At 43.5% G+C, this 14,146-nt stretch overlaps 1 long non-coding RNA gene across 1 annotated transcript in view; it reads right to left on the reverse strand.

Annotated features, from left to right (window-relative positions):
• The window catches only part of LOC136317186 (uncharacterized), a 45,435-nt gene that overhangs the window by 8,551 nt on the left and 22,738 nt on the right, over positions 1-14,146 (reverse strand). Inside the window, exons 4-5 of the long non-coding RNA XR_010727846.1 lie at positions 3,472-3,611; positions 455-528 (exon numbers count right to left, since the gene is read on the reverse strand). This is a non-coding gene — a long non-coding RNA (uncharacterized lncRNA). The remainder of the gene's footprint in view (positions 1-454; positions 529-3,471; positions 3,612-14,146) is intronic.

Below are 14,146 nucleotides of genomic sequence, written 5' to 3' on the forward strand. Positions count from 1 at the left end.
TGGCAGAGCAACGCCCTGGAGGGGCAGAGCATCACCCCCTGGTGGGCAGAGCATCGCCCCTGGTGGGCGTGCTGGGTGGATCCCAGTCAGGTGCATGCGGGAGTCTGTCTGACTGTCTCTCCCCTTTTCCAGCTTCAGAAAAATACAAAAAAAAAAATTCCAAAGAAATTAATGGTAACAGCTTCCCTTTATGCCATTTGGATTTAGGAAAGGTAAAGTAGGAAGTCAACATTTTTAGATAATTGGGAAAACCTGTATTTGGTTTTATACTATGGTAAATGTAATATTTATTTCCATTTCATTTCAATGATATCTGATGGTATATAGAAATATAATAGAGCTTTTGATACTGATTTTGTGTATTGATCTTTATAATCCTTCTTAATAATTGCAAAATTTTATCTGTAGCTTCATTGGGATTTTCTGCACACACAAGCAAATCATTTGCAAATACCATAATAAGTTTTGTATCTTCTTTTCCAATCCATATTCATTTCATTTCTTCTTGTCTCACTGCACTGGCAGGACCTAGAATACAAAAAGTGGTGAGGGGGGGATATCCTTGTCTTTTTCCTGAATTCAAGGGGATCACTTTCAACAATTCAACATTAAATATGATGCCAGCTGCAGGATTTTGGTATACCAGTTATCATAGTAAAAGTGTTTCCTTCAATTCCTAATTTATCAAAACTTTAAAAAGTCTTCAATGGATGTTTTATATTACCGAATTCTTTTTCTTTTTTAAGACAATCATGTGATTTTCCTTTTATTTCTTAATATGTTAAATTATATTGCTTGGTTTTCTAATAATAAAACCAACCAGGCATACCAATTTGGTCCCGATTTATTATAATTGTTATATATTGCTGCATTAAATTTGCTAATATTTTGTGTAGGATTTTTTGTACCTATGTCCATAAGAGATTACTTTCTTGTAATATTCTTGTCATATTTTGGTATCAAGGATTTGCTAGCGTCATAAGACCATTTCAGGAGTACAATCTCTTTTTTCTATCCTCCTTTGGTTTACCCTATTAACAAATGAGGAAGATGAGGTTAAATAGATTATTATTAGTAGTATTATTTTTTAGGTGAGAGGAGGGGAGATAGTGAGGCAGGCTCCTGCATGTGCTCCTGACCGGAATCCACTTGGGGCCAATGCTTGAGTACCCAGTTATTTCTAGTGCCTAAGGCTGATGCACAGTGGAGCTATCCTCAGTGCCTGGAGCCATGCTCAAACCAATCAAGCCACTGGCTTCAGGAAAAGAAGAGGAAGAGAAGGGGGAGAGGGACTGGGAGAGAAGCAAATGGTCGTTTCTCTTGTGTGCCCTGACCGGGAATCAAACTCAAGACATCCATATGCTGGGCCAATGCTCTATCCACTGAGCACCAGCCTAGATTATTTTTCATATCTGTATTATATCTAATTATTTGCTTACAACCATGATTTCTTGAACCAAGCTCCTTATATAGCCTTGTTTCTGAAGTTTCACTATTACAAAACTGCTTAAAAGAGCATCCTCATTTCACATACAGGTTTCTATGTGTGACCAATCATTCCCTGAAGATACATTCCTAGAAGTTGAGCTGTAGAATGAAGGGCTATGTTCCACAGGAACTGCAGGGGCGAAGTGGCCCATGGCATGACCTACTTTGGTAGCACTGGCTCACATTCAGGGAAATTGCTCATTTGTTTTCTTTTTTAAATGTTTGATTGATTGATTGATTTTAGCGAGAGAGGAAGAGAAAGAGAGTGAGACAGAAATATCGATCTGTTCTTGTATGTGCCCTGACTATGGATCAAACAGGCAACCTCTGCATATCTAGACCTTTCCACTATTTCTTTGTTTTCTACTTCATTAATCTCTACTCTTATCTTTATTAGATCCTCCCTTTTGCCTTTCCTAATTTATTATAGTGGACATTTGCTGCATGTATTATCTTTCTTCATTTTATTTATTTACTTATTTTAAAATTCATTATTTCCAGATCACTTTTAAAATATTTTATTTATTGATTTTTAGAGTGAGGGGGAAGGAACTGAGAGAGAAAAAGAGAAAGAGAGAAACAGAGAAACATCAATTTTGTTATTCTGCTTATTCATGATGTCATTGGTTCATTCTTGTATGAGCCCTGACCCAGGTCAAACCCACAATCATAGCATGTCGAGACTACGCTCTAACCAACTGAGCTACCAAGCTAAGGCCTGTCTTTCCCCATTTTAAATATACCCACATTGGCTTTAAATTTGTTTTGGAGTACTGTTTGAGGTACAGAATACAAACTTGGCTGAAAGGAAGATTTTCATTATCATTCAGTTCTACATGTTTTATTGTCCATTTCCAGGAGATGTAGTTGCTTAAGACCAATGGCAGAATTTAGTCTCAATAAGGACACAGGCTTCTGTAAACTTCCAGATCCATAGCCCCATGCACTTTAATTTCACCCTAGTTTGGTAATACATCTGGAGGTACTAAACTGAAAAAGAAAAGGCTGATTTCACTTGCTTTTTCTGGAATGAGACTATACAACCTATCTTTGGCCACCCTAAAGAAGCCTTTTATGAGGATACAACTACTCTCAATAACATATTAATGAAAAAGAAGGTAATCAAAGTTTAGTTTCAAGCAGAACATTTTGCTCTACTGTACCAACTAGGCCATGTTCTTCAATCCAGCTTTTGGAAGTTAGGCACTTGCTGAGCTCTTTGAGAATTGATATTGTGATTACAATCTGAATACTGTACTTTGTATAGAAGTGGCCAGTCGCTTCTAAATGTCAGAAACAAGGATAAGGAAATTGGTTCAACAAATTATGGTTATAAGCAAATAGCTGGATATAATGCAGATATGAAAAATTATCTATTTAAATACCTTTGACCTCAGTTTTGTTTGTAAATGGAGAAAGCCACAGGAAGATAGAAAAAAGAGGTTGTACCCCTGAACTCATTTTATGAGGCTAGCAAATCCTTGATACCTTATGGAGGGGTTGGGCTGTTGGATACAGAGAGGAGAGACATGATTTGGGCATCACTGAAACTCTAACTCCTTCTCTTACAAGTGGTGTGAACTTGTACAAGATAGCTAACCTCTGTTGACCTCTCTGTGCTTCCATTTCCTTATTAGTAAAATAGAGTAATAACAGAAAGTCACTCATAGAAGTGTTGTGAGAATTAAATGAGTGAATACTTGCAAAGTCTTTAAAAGAGTACCTGGTGCACTGTCAGTGCTGTGTCATAGAAAACCTGCCTAACCACATCAAACTCTTGGCTCCAATATTTCTGAACAGCCTAATGGATGAATTACCTAAACCATCCCTCTCAGCACCTTCACAGGGAACTTCATTAAACTCAGTAGCTTTAGGCTACTTTACCTATGTGAAAGGGGAGAAAATAAAATCCTTAATGAGCTAACCAAATAATTCCTCTCAGAATAGGAATGGATAGGAATGGTCTTTGCATTAGGAACATACCTACAGGAATGCTTGCTTAGCTGGGCAGGTGAACGAGGCTCTCTGGACCCAGCTAAAGTCAACTTCTCAGCAGAAGGAACTCCTGTGGATGGGAGCTGGTAAGCCAAGGAGGTGAATGAGCAGAAAGGCCAGGCTGGAGACTGAAAGAAAGAGAAGTTTGAGTGAAACTATCCTGAGATTCTTTTGTGTAATTTGCTGATTTTTTTTATTGGTTTGCCTTTTTTTTTTTTGTATTTTTCCGAAGTTAGAACCTGTGAGGCAGTCAGACAGACTCCTGCATGCACCCAACCGGGATTCACTCGGCATGTCTACCAGGGGGCGATGCTGCTTTGCGGTTGGAGCTATTCTCACTCCTGAGGCGGAGGCCATAGAGCCATCCTCAGCACCTGGGCTAACTTTGCTCCAATGGAGCCTTGGCTGCAGGAGAGGAAGAGAGAGACAGAGAGAAAGGAGAGGGGGAAGGGTGGAGAAGCAGATGGACGCTTCTCCTGTGTGCCCTGGCCAGGAATTTTTTTTTTCCCCTGGCCAGGAATTGAACGCAAGACTTCCACATGCGGGGCCGACGCTCTACCATTAAGCCAACCAGCCAGGGCCAATTTCTACTATTCTGACTCTATGGAAAATCACCTAGCATTCTCAAGTCAGGGCCCACTTGATCTAGATGGAAACGTGCGCCATTTCTATGTAACAGATCTGCTAAAGCAGCTTTCCTGAACCCATGCATGCTTTCTGTTGGCAGAATGCCAGAGGATCAAACATTGAGTTAGATCGCACTTTTCCAGCTACAGGTCTTTTTGAGACAAGTGAGGTGGCTCTGAAAAGAGCCTTTGGGTTGCGATGTTCAGATGGTCGGGTGGTGTGGAGGCTGCTCACTGGCCTTGGTACGCAAGGACTGCCCTGGTACCCATGGACATAGCGTGCATGCAGAGCCTCCCCGGCAGGACCAGGCACATGGCTGTGTGGATTTCTTCGGAGGTGAGAGTGGCCCGGTTATTGGAGCGGGTCAGGAGGGCGGCCTCCTCGACGATGCGCTCAAAGGCGTCCTGTATGAACGAATCCATGACGGACACCGTGTGCTTCGACAGGGCCAGGTCCGGGTGAACGCTCTTCAGGACCCTGTGGAAATATTAATAGATGCCAAAGCTGCCCAAGGTAGAGGCGCTGCGGGAGCAGCCGCGGCGGCGTCGGAGGCGCAGGCGCCTGGGCTTCTTCTCCTCTGGGATATTCGGAGCTCTTCTGTGGCTTGTTCGTGCCCAGGGAATCCTCAGCAGCCTCAGAGGAAGGATTCGCCACGGCAGAGGCAGTCTCCATCCAGCCTGTGAGGGAGTAAGACAGCGAATGCTGAGGCAGCACTGCCCTTTTTATAAGCACTGCCTCGCCTGCCGTCATGGGCAGTCTCCACCTCTGGTTGGATGAAATGATTGTGTGCAGGGAGCCTATCACTGTTTGATAGGTAATGCCGAGACTAAAGGCGGCAGCACCGCCCTGGAGGGTTGATTCAACAGTAGAGCGTGGGCCGGCATATGGAAGTCCCTCCCACCCAAGGCACACAGGAGAAGCGCCCATCTGCTTCTCCACCCTTCCCCTTCTTTGTTCTATCTCTCTTCCCCTCCTGCAGCCAAGGCTCCATTGGAGTAAAGTTGGCCTGGACACTGAGGATGACTTCATGTCCTCCGTCTCAGGTGCTAGAATGGGTCTGGTTGCAATGGAGCAATGTCCCAGATGGGCAGAGCATAGCTCCCTAATGGGCTTGCTGGGTGTATCCCCGCCCGGCGCATGGAGGAGTCTGTTTCTCTTCCTCTCTGCTTCTCACTTCAGAAAAAAAGGACATTTCGTGGTTAACTGGACCCAAATTCACAACTATAGTCTAACCGCCATTGCTGATAGAAGCCCCTCATGCACATTGCTTATCAGGGAAAAACCAGAAACTGAGCCACCAAGTCTCCTTCACTGAGTTCCAGCTGTCTGAGCCAACCCTTATCACGTCATTTCTAGAACTGTATTGTGACCACCTGAGACTTGCCCTGTCCAAGCAGAACTGTACAGCTATATCCTCATTTGGATCTTTACTGACCAAGAAGAGCAGTTCCACAATTACCAATTAGAACACACAATTCTGAACAATCAGGACAGTGCTATTTGAACCAATCAAACTGGGAAAATTTGGATTCCTCATTGCTCAAAAATGTACCAATCAAAACCATGGTGACCACTTTCTCTATATAAGTGGGCCTCCCCTTTGTCTTGGAGGAATGCACTTTTGTTTTCTTCCATTTATAAACTGTTTACCTGAATAAATTTTCTCCTTTTATTTTTACTCCATACTGGGGACTCCTGTTAGTATTATATTGGTGGCAGCAAACTTTTCTTGACATTCTATCTGGTTATATTATCTACATCTCATCTGTCACTTACATCTCCACCCCAGATCCTTGGGCAGTCATTCAGATTCATATGAACTCTGACTGGCTGTCCCACAGGTACCCAAACATGGCCACAGCTGAATTCATCCTCTCCTTTAAAATTGCTATCTTTCTTATATTCTGTTTCCTGTACTGATCATCCTTTTAGATGCCCAAGACAGAGACTTGGATGCCATCCTTAACTCTACCTCTCTCTAATTCCCCTTCCAATTCTTTGTCACTCACCCCTGACCATTCCATCTGCTAGAATATTTTCAATTTATTCACTCCTCTTCATCCCAGATACTAGGTTAGGCAGAGTACTGGTAGGGGTCTTGGCCTATTATTCTGATCTATAAATTGTATAGAAATTAAAGTTTACTGCAATAAACTCAAATAATGTATTTCCTTTAAAATGCAGAGGTGCCCTGTCTGGTGGCACAGTGGAGAAAGTGTCATCCAGGAGCACTGAGGCTGCTGGTTTGATCCTGGGGTTACCAGCTTGACCCTGAGGTTGCTGGTTTGAGCCTCGGTCAGGGCACATGTGAGAAGCAATCAATGAGTGCAAAACTAAGTGGAAAAATGAACTGATCTCTCTATCTCTCCTTCCTCTCTCTTAAAAAAATTAAAAAGCAGAGATGAACAAGAGATAACAGGATAGGGGGTATTTGCAGTGAAGGTTGGTGTCAGCAAAATTCTGCCTTTCCAGAGTGAGTTTATTTCTACTCATGTGAAAGCCCAAGTGGAGGGTTATCAAGTGTTTTATATCCACAAACCTGTCATCCTGAAACTTCATCACATTTAACTCACCTGTGTATAAAAACTGCCTTTACCAAGCCACCTCATCGGGAGCTGATGTCCAGATCCTGGGTAAAATTTCTTACTGCTTTACTAGAACATTCATTCTATATTAGCCACAAGTTACATAATAGTGACCAGACAGGTTCTAGATTCCAGTAAATGACCAAGTAACTTCTATCAAACCCATCTTCCATCAAATATAACAATAACATATTCTGGGCCCTGGCCGGTTGGCTCAGCGGTAGAGTGTCAGCCCGGCATATGCAAGTCCCAGGTTTGATTCCCAGTCAGGGCACACAGGAGAAGAGACCATCTGTTTCTCCACCACTCCCCTTCCTTCTCTCTCTCTCTCTCTCTCTCTCTTTCTCTCATCCCTTCCTGCAGCCATGGCTCAGTTGGAGCAAGTTGGCCCTGGGTGCTGAGGATGGCTCCATGGCCTCTCTTCAGATGCTAAAATAGTTCATCTGCCTAGCCATAGAGCAGCGACCTCAGATGCACAGAGCATCACCTGGTTGGGGTACATGCAGGACTCTGTCTGCCTCCCTGCCTTTCACTTAATAAAACAAACAAACAAACAAAACAAACATATTCTGTACAAAGTATCCAAAAAAAAAAAAAAAACCTACCTGAAAGTATTATTAACAACCAACCTAAAGCAGGCAGAAACTGGAAGAGAATCTGCACTAAAACTAGGTGAAATTCCTAGAATTAGAACTAGGTTGAATTCCTATTTTTTAAGGTTTTTAGCCACACGCAGGCCCTAATCAGTGATGTGATGGGTGAGTAAAACTGAGTCTTTACCAGAGGACTGAGTTCAGGGTTTTAGCTGCTGAAACGTGGAGGTAAAGCCTTGGAATGGAGAGATCCTGACAGAGGGGACTCTAAATTCTGTGTAAATATCTGACCAACCTCTGAACCATATATGCACGGGCCACTCTCCAGATAGCCCATATAAAACTAAAAAATATGAATAGAAAGTTTAGCTGCTGCTTACCACAAGGGAGACTGAATATGGGATTTGAATTGAGTCACATTAACTGCCTGCTAAAACAAAACAAAACAAAAACACTTTTCAGAGGGACAAAATGGAATCCAGATTCTTTACAACATGTTCCCTACACTGTCCAGGCAACAAATTAAAATAACTGGACATATCAGAAACAAACAAAAAATGTGACACATAGTAAAGACAAAAGGTAATCAATGAAGACTGGTCCCAAAACAACCTAGATGCTGAAATTGGGAGACAGGAGTTTATAAACAATTCCCAATGACATAGAGGAAAATATGATGATAATGAATAGTAACCAGTTGTATTCCATCTAGGTAAAGATGATGAGCCTATAGATATGGGCAACTGGTTCAAGGTCTACTAAACATATGGGAAGCCTGGCCAAGAGTGATAGTAGCCACTGACATTGCCTTAGTTCAGATTCTCATGTAGACTATTAAAAGTCTCAAAAATTGTCTCCCTGCTTCAGGTTGGTAATTATTATACCCATCCTCCCCACACACTCAGATACTAAACACATCTACTTCCATTCCAGAATTAACTGTTAGAACACAGATTTAATCAGGACTGTATTGATTGCAAATGACAGAAACACAACTTTAACTTGAGCAAAAGTGAAAACTTATTGACAGTCTCACATAATCATAGGAAGGGCAAGGACGTAGTTGGGCCCCAAAGCCCTAGTGCAGGGGTTGGGAACCCAGGGTTCATGAGCCAGATGTGGCTCTTTTGATGGCTGCATCTGGCTCACAGACAAATCTTTAATAAAAAAAAAATAATGTTAAAAATATAAAACATTCTCATGTATTACAATCCATTCATTTCCTATTGCTCATGTTCATGGTTGTGGGTGGCTGGAGCCAATCACAGCTGTCCTCCGGGACAACACCAAATTTTTATTGGATAATGTGTAAAGTACATGGGTCATTGTGAGGTCAGGAAGTAAACTTCCCTCCTTTTAATCAAGTAGTCAGCTAGCTAATTGCAGAAACACTTTTGACGAAGAAGATGACTAAAAGAAAAAAAGATGAGGAGTATCGTACTTTTCAGCAGGAATGGACAGAGGAATTCGCCTTTGTGGAGAGAGCAGGTTCTGCAGTGTGTCTAATATGCAATGATAAAATTGCATTGATGAAACAGTCAAATATAAAGCGGCACTTCAACACACGCCATACTACATTTGCATCAAAATATCCAGTGAGGGACGGCAGGAAGAAAGCATGTCAAGAGCTACTGTGCAGAGTGCAAGCTAATCAGCAGCAACTCTGTGTTTGGACCCAACAAGGTGACTGGAATTTGGCTAGCTTTGCTGGTGCTTTAGCAATTGTGAGAAACGGAAAGCCATTCACAGATCAGGGAGTATGCTAAAACATTCATGCTTGATGTTGCTAATGAACTTTTTGACTACTTTTCAGATAAAGACAAGATAATCAAGTGAATAAAAGACATGCTTCTGTCGACAAGAACTGTTCACAATCGTACCATCATGATGGCAAATCAAATTGATGCAACACAAGCGAAGGACATAAATGGAGCACCATTCTTTTCTCTCGCTTTGGATGAGTCAAACATGTAAGCCATGTATCCCTGTTCAGCATAATTGCAAGGTATGCTGTCAGTGACACACTATGTGAGGAAAGTCTTGCTGTTTTGCCTATGAAAGAGACAACAAGAGGGGAGGATTTATTCAACTCTTTCACTGAGTTCGCTAAAGAAAAAAATCTACCGATAGATATACTTATTTCAGTGTGTACTGATGGTGCTTCGTGCATGGTGGAAAAACAGAGGATTCATAGTGCTTCTTCGTGAACATGAAAAGCGACCCCTCCTAATTTTTCACTGCATCCTACATCAGGATGCACTTTGTGCTCAGATGTGTGGTGAGCAGCTTGGTGAGGTGATGTTGCTGGTAATTTGGGTGGTCAACTTTATTGTTGCCCAAGCTTTAAATGATGGCCAGTTTAAAACATGGATTGATGAAGTTGGGAATAATTATCCTGGTCTGCTTCTGCACAACAATGTGCGTTGGTTGTCAAGAGGGAAGGTGCTCAGATATTTCGCGGCTTGTCTGAGCGAAATCCGACTTTTCTTGAAATGAAAAACGTCGAGCATCCTGAGTTAGCTAACACTGAGTGGCTCCTGAAGTTCTACTATCTCATGGACATGACTGAACATCTGAACCAGCTCAATGTGAAAATGCAAGGTGTTGGAAATTCAGTCTTATCCCTTCAACAAGCAGTGATTGCATTTGAAAACAAGCTGGAACTCTTCATCACCTACATTGAAACAGGTCGTTTACTACACTTTGAAAAACTGGGAGAGTTTAACGATGGATGCACAGCAAGGGACCCTGCTCAACATCTTGATCTCCAGCAGCTATTGGGCTTCACATCTAATTTCCTGCAGTCATTCAAAGCATGCTTTGGAGAATTTCGTGAGGGCACTCTTCTTTTTAAGTTCATCACCCATCCACATGAGTGTGCAGTGGACAGCGCCGACCTGAGTTACATCCCTGGTGTCTCTGTCAGAGATTTTGAGCTACAAGCTGCTGACCTGAAGGCCTCAGACATGTGGGTGAATAAGTTCAAGTCACTGAATGAAGATTTGTAAAGACTTGCACGACAGCAAGCAGAGCTGGCGAGCAAACACAAGTGGGGAGAAATGAAAAAACTTCAACCTGTGGACCAACTGATTGTCAAAACTTGGAACGTACCCTGGCCGGTTGGCTCAGTGGTAGTGCGTCGGCCTGGCATGCAGAAGTCCCGGGTTCGATTCCCGGCCAGGGCACACAGGAGAAGCGCCCATCTGCTTCTCCACCCCTCCCCCTCTCCTTCCTCTCTGTCTCTCTCTTCCCCTCCCGCAGCGAGGCTCCATTGGAGCAAAGATGGCCCAGGCACTGGGGATGGCTCCTTGGCCTCTGCCCCAGGCGCTGGACTGGCTCTGGTCGTAACAGAGTGACGCCCCGGAGGGGCAGAGCATCGCCCCCTGGTGGGCAGAGCGTCGCTCCCTGGTGGGCAGAGCGTCGCTCCCTGGTGGGCGTGCCGGGTGGATCCCGATCGGGCGCATGTGGGAGTCTGTCTGACTGTCTCTCCCCGTTTCCAGCTTCAGAAAAAAAAATACAAAAAAAAAAAAAACTTGGAACGCGCTTACCGTCACATACCACACACTGCAGCGTATAAGTATTGCTGTGATGACAATGTTTGGCTCTACGTATGCATGTGAGCAGTCTTTCTCACATCTAAAGAATGTTAAGACCAACCTACGATCACGTTTAATGGATGGAAGTCTCAATGCCTGTATGAAGCGTAACCTCACCACGTATCAACCAGACTACAAAGCCATTAGCAAAACCATGCAGCACCAGAAGTCGCATCAATGGTAAGAAGTACCTTATTCATGACTGGTTAGCAACCGCATAACAACATTATTAAAAAGAATTCAGAGACTTATTGTACTTTAAAAGTGTTGGTCTTCCATAAAATGCACACATTTACTTGTATTTAGTGCTAAACATATTGTATGGCTCTCATGGAATTAAATTTTAAAATATGTGCCGTTCATGGCTCTCTCAGCCAAAAAGGTTCCCGACCCCTGCCCTAGAGACTAGAACACCAATAGGAATCTACTGCTCATCCTGTACATTGCCTACATTATCTCAAACAAGCTTCCTCCTATGGCTGTAAAAGAGCCACCAGCAGTCCCAGGCCACATATCTCTCAACTCTGCAACAAAAGTGAGACACAGTATCCCTCCCCCATTTAAGTTAGAAAAAAATTGAAGAGGTGGATTTTGATTGTTCTTATCTAGATCACATGCATACATATCAACCATTAAATCAACTGTGGCTAGTGAGATGAGTTCCCTCCTTACTCCACTTCCTGTTTCACTTCATGTCCTTTCCCAGAGAGATAGCATCCCTGGCAGATTTTTTTTTTTAAACAGAGAGGGAGAGAGAGACAGATAGGGACAGAGAGACAGAAAGGGAGAGAGATGAAAAGCATTAATTCTTCCATTGTAGCACCCTAGTTGTTCATTGACTGCTTTCTCATATGGGCCCTGACCAGGGGGCTACAACAGACCAAGTGACCCCTCACTCAAGCCAGTGACCCTGGGCTCAAGCTCTGCCCCAACCAGATGAGCCTGCGCCCAAGCCAGTGACCCTGGGGCCTTGAACCAGGGTCCCCTCCGTCCCAGTCCGATGCTGCATCCACTGCACCACCACCTGGTCAGGCCCTGGCAGGTTTTTATGCTCTGACTACATGTTGTGACTCCCTGTTCTCCACTGATGACTTCTCGTCTGAGCTCTAGTCTCAAACATCCTGGTGGATAGTAACTTCTGAAGATCACAAAGGCACAAGCTGAGCATGTCCAAAATGGAAGTCATCCTCTCCATCTCAAACTTGCCTCTCCTCTTTACTCTAAATTGCCAAATCCTGCCAAATTTACAACCTCACTAGCTCTCTAACGTGTCTTCTCGCCATATGCGCTGCCATTGCCCTGATCTGGCTCTCTCATCTTCTCTAACATGATCATTCTCTCCACAATACTCCCCTCTCTGCTTCTAGTCTGTCATGCCTCCAACCCAACTGGCAACCCGAGTTACCTACCTATAGTGACAACCTGATCATGCAACTGTACTGCTTGAAACTCTTCACTGCTTCCCACTGCCCATTCATACAAAATTATTCCTTTCCATATTGTTGTTAAATACAACCTATATGGCCAGGGACTATGCTAGGTATTTGGAATACAATGTTGACCATAAAATGGCTCCTTTTAAAGTATTTGCCATCTATCTGGGAAGTCAGGCACCTAACCACATACTAATAACAATGTGATAAGTCCTGTCATAGATATATTCACAGAGCACTACAGGAACATAAGACTGAGTTTCCCAAACTCTGAGACCCGTGTCTTCGTAATCTTTATATCCCCAATATCTGGTATCAGGTCTGATTCACAGAGAATTGTTTTTGCAAACTATACAGATGATCTCTCATCCTCAGTTTCTCTCTATGTAAAATGGCTCATAGCTCATCTATCAAATGAATGCAATCTATGCCTTGAGTCCCAATTTGAATAAACCAAGTACAATTTAAAAAAATGAGACAACCAGATAATCTGAACACTGGTTAGATATTTGGTGATATTAAGGTATTATTACCAGGGCTTTTTAGTGTTATAATGGTGTGGTAAGCAGTTAGAAAGACATGAGCAGAGTAAACACTATAGGCCAGTAATAGAAGGCCACCAGGGTGGAAAGCCCAGGGTACCTAGCAAGGGACAAAACTGGGAAAACAAGGACCTTACCCCCAGAATGACCTTTCCCCCTTAGCTGGTCACGTGGTTTAGACCCCCTGATTTCATATTGCTGGTCATGGAATTCGGGCCCTCCCCTGACCTTTACTCTCCTGGCATATCACTCACTAACCATGTGGTTTTAGACCCCCTTAGTGGAAGAACAAACAAGAAAGCTGGAGAACAGCATTTAAGCATTAACCCTAGAGATAACATCTAGGCTCCAGTTGCATTTCAGCTCCAGGTCCAGAAAAGCAGCAAAACCAAACAAGCATGCCATGGCTGCCTCAGGACCAGCTGCACTGACTAATGATCCCCTGACTTGTCAGCAATCAATCAATGAAGACCATGACCCTAAAAAAACACACCTGAAGAACTGATGAATATTGTACTGAAATCCTCCCCTGGGGCCTCCCCTGAAATCACCACCCTTTTTTTTTTTTTTTTTTTTTTTTTTTTTTTTTTTACAGAGACAGAGAGAGAGTCAGAGAGAGGGATAGACAGGGACAGACAGACAGGAATGGAGAAATGAGAGGCATCAATCATTAGTTTTTCATTGCGCATTGCAACACCTTAGTTGTTCATTGATTGCTTTCTCATATGTGCCTTGACCGCGGGCCTTCAGCAGACCGAGTAACCCCTTGCTCTAGCCAGAGACCTTGGGTCCAAGCTGGTGAGCTTTTGCTCAAACCAGATGAGCCCGCGCTCAAGCTGGCAACCTTGGGGTCTCGAACCTGGGTCCTCGGCATCCCAGTCCAACGCTCTATCCACTGCGCCACCACCTGGTCAGGCTCACCACCCTTTTAAAATCCCTTGGGACAGAGTTCCCAGTATTCTCCCTCCCAGAAGCATGCCCATGCCTTTCCTTTTCCCCTCCTCCTTCTTCTCTTCTTCCCCTGAGGCACACTTTCCTTGCTCCTCTCTTTCTAACTTCTAAGGAACCAGGGGAGCAGAGGGCAGCAGTGGCTCATCCCAACTAACTCCCTGAACCTGTCCCCCAGGTCCCCTTTTTTCTGACTTTCTTCCTGCACGGAAAATAAATTCTTCCTTCACTTGCTGCACTTTGTCTTGTGATTGAATTTTTTCTCTCAAGAAGACAAGAATTGAGGTCTCGTCACTCCCCCTGTCCCAATGGTACTCCGGTGTGCTTAAAAATTCCCTA

This window comes from Saccopteryx bilineata, chromosome X (assembly GCF_036850765.1).
Source record: "Saccopteryx bilineata isolate mSacBil1 chromosome X, mSacBil1_pri_phased_curated, whole genome shotgun sequence".
NCBI classification, from domain to species: domain Eukaryota; kingdom Metazoa; phylum Chordata; class Mammalia; order Chiroptera; family Emballonuridae; genus Saccopteryx; species Saccopteryx bilineata.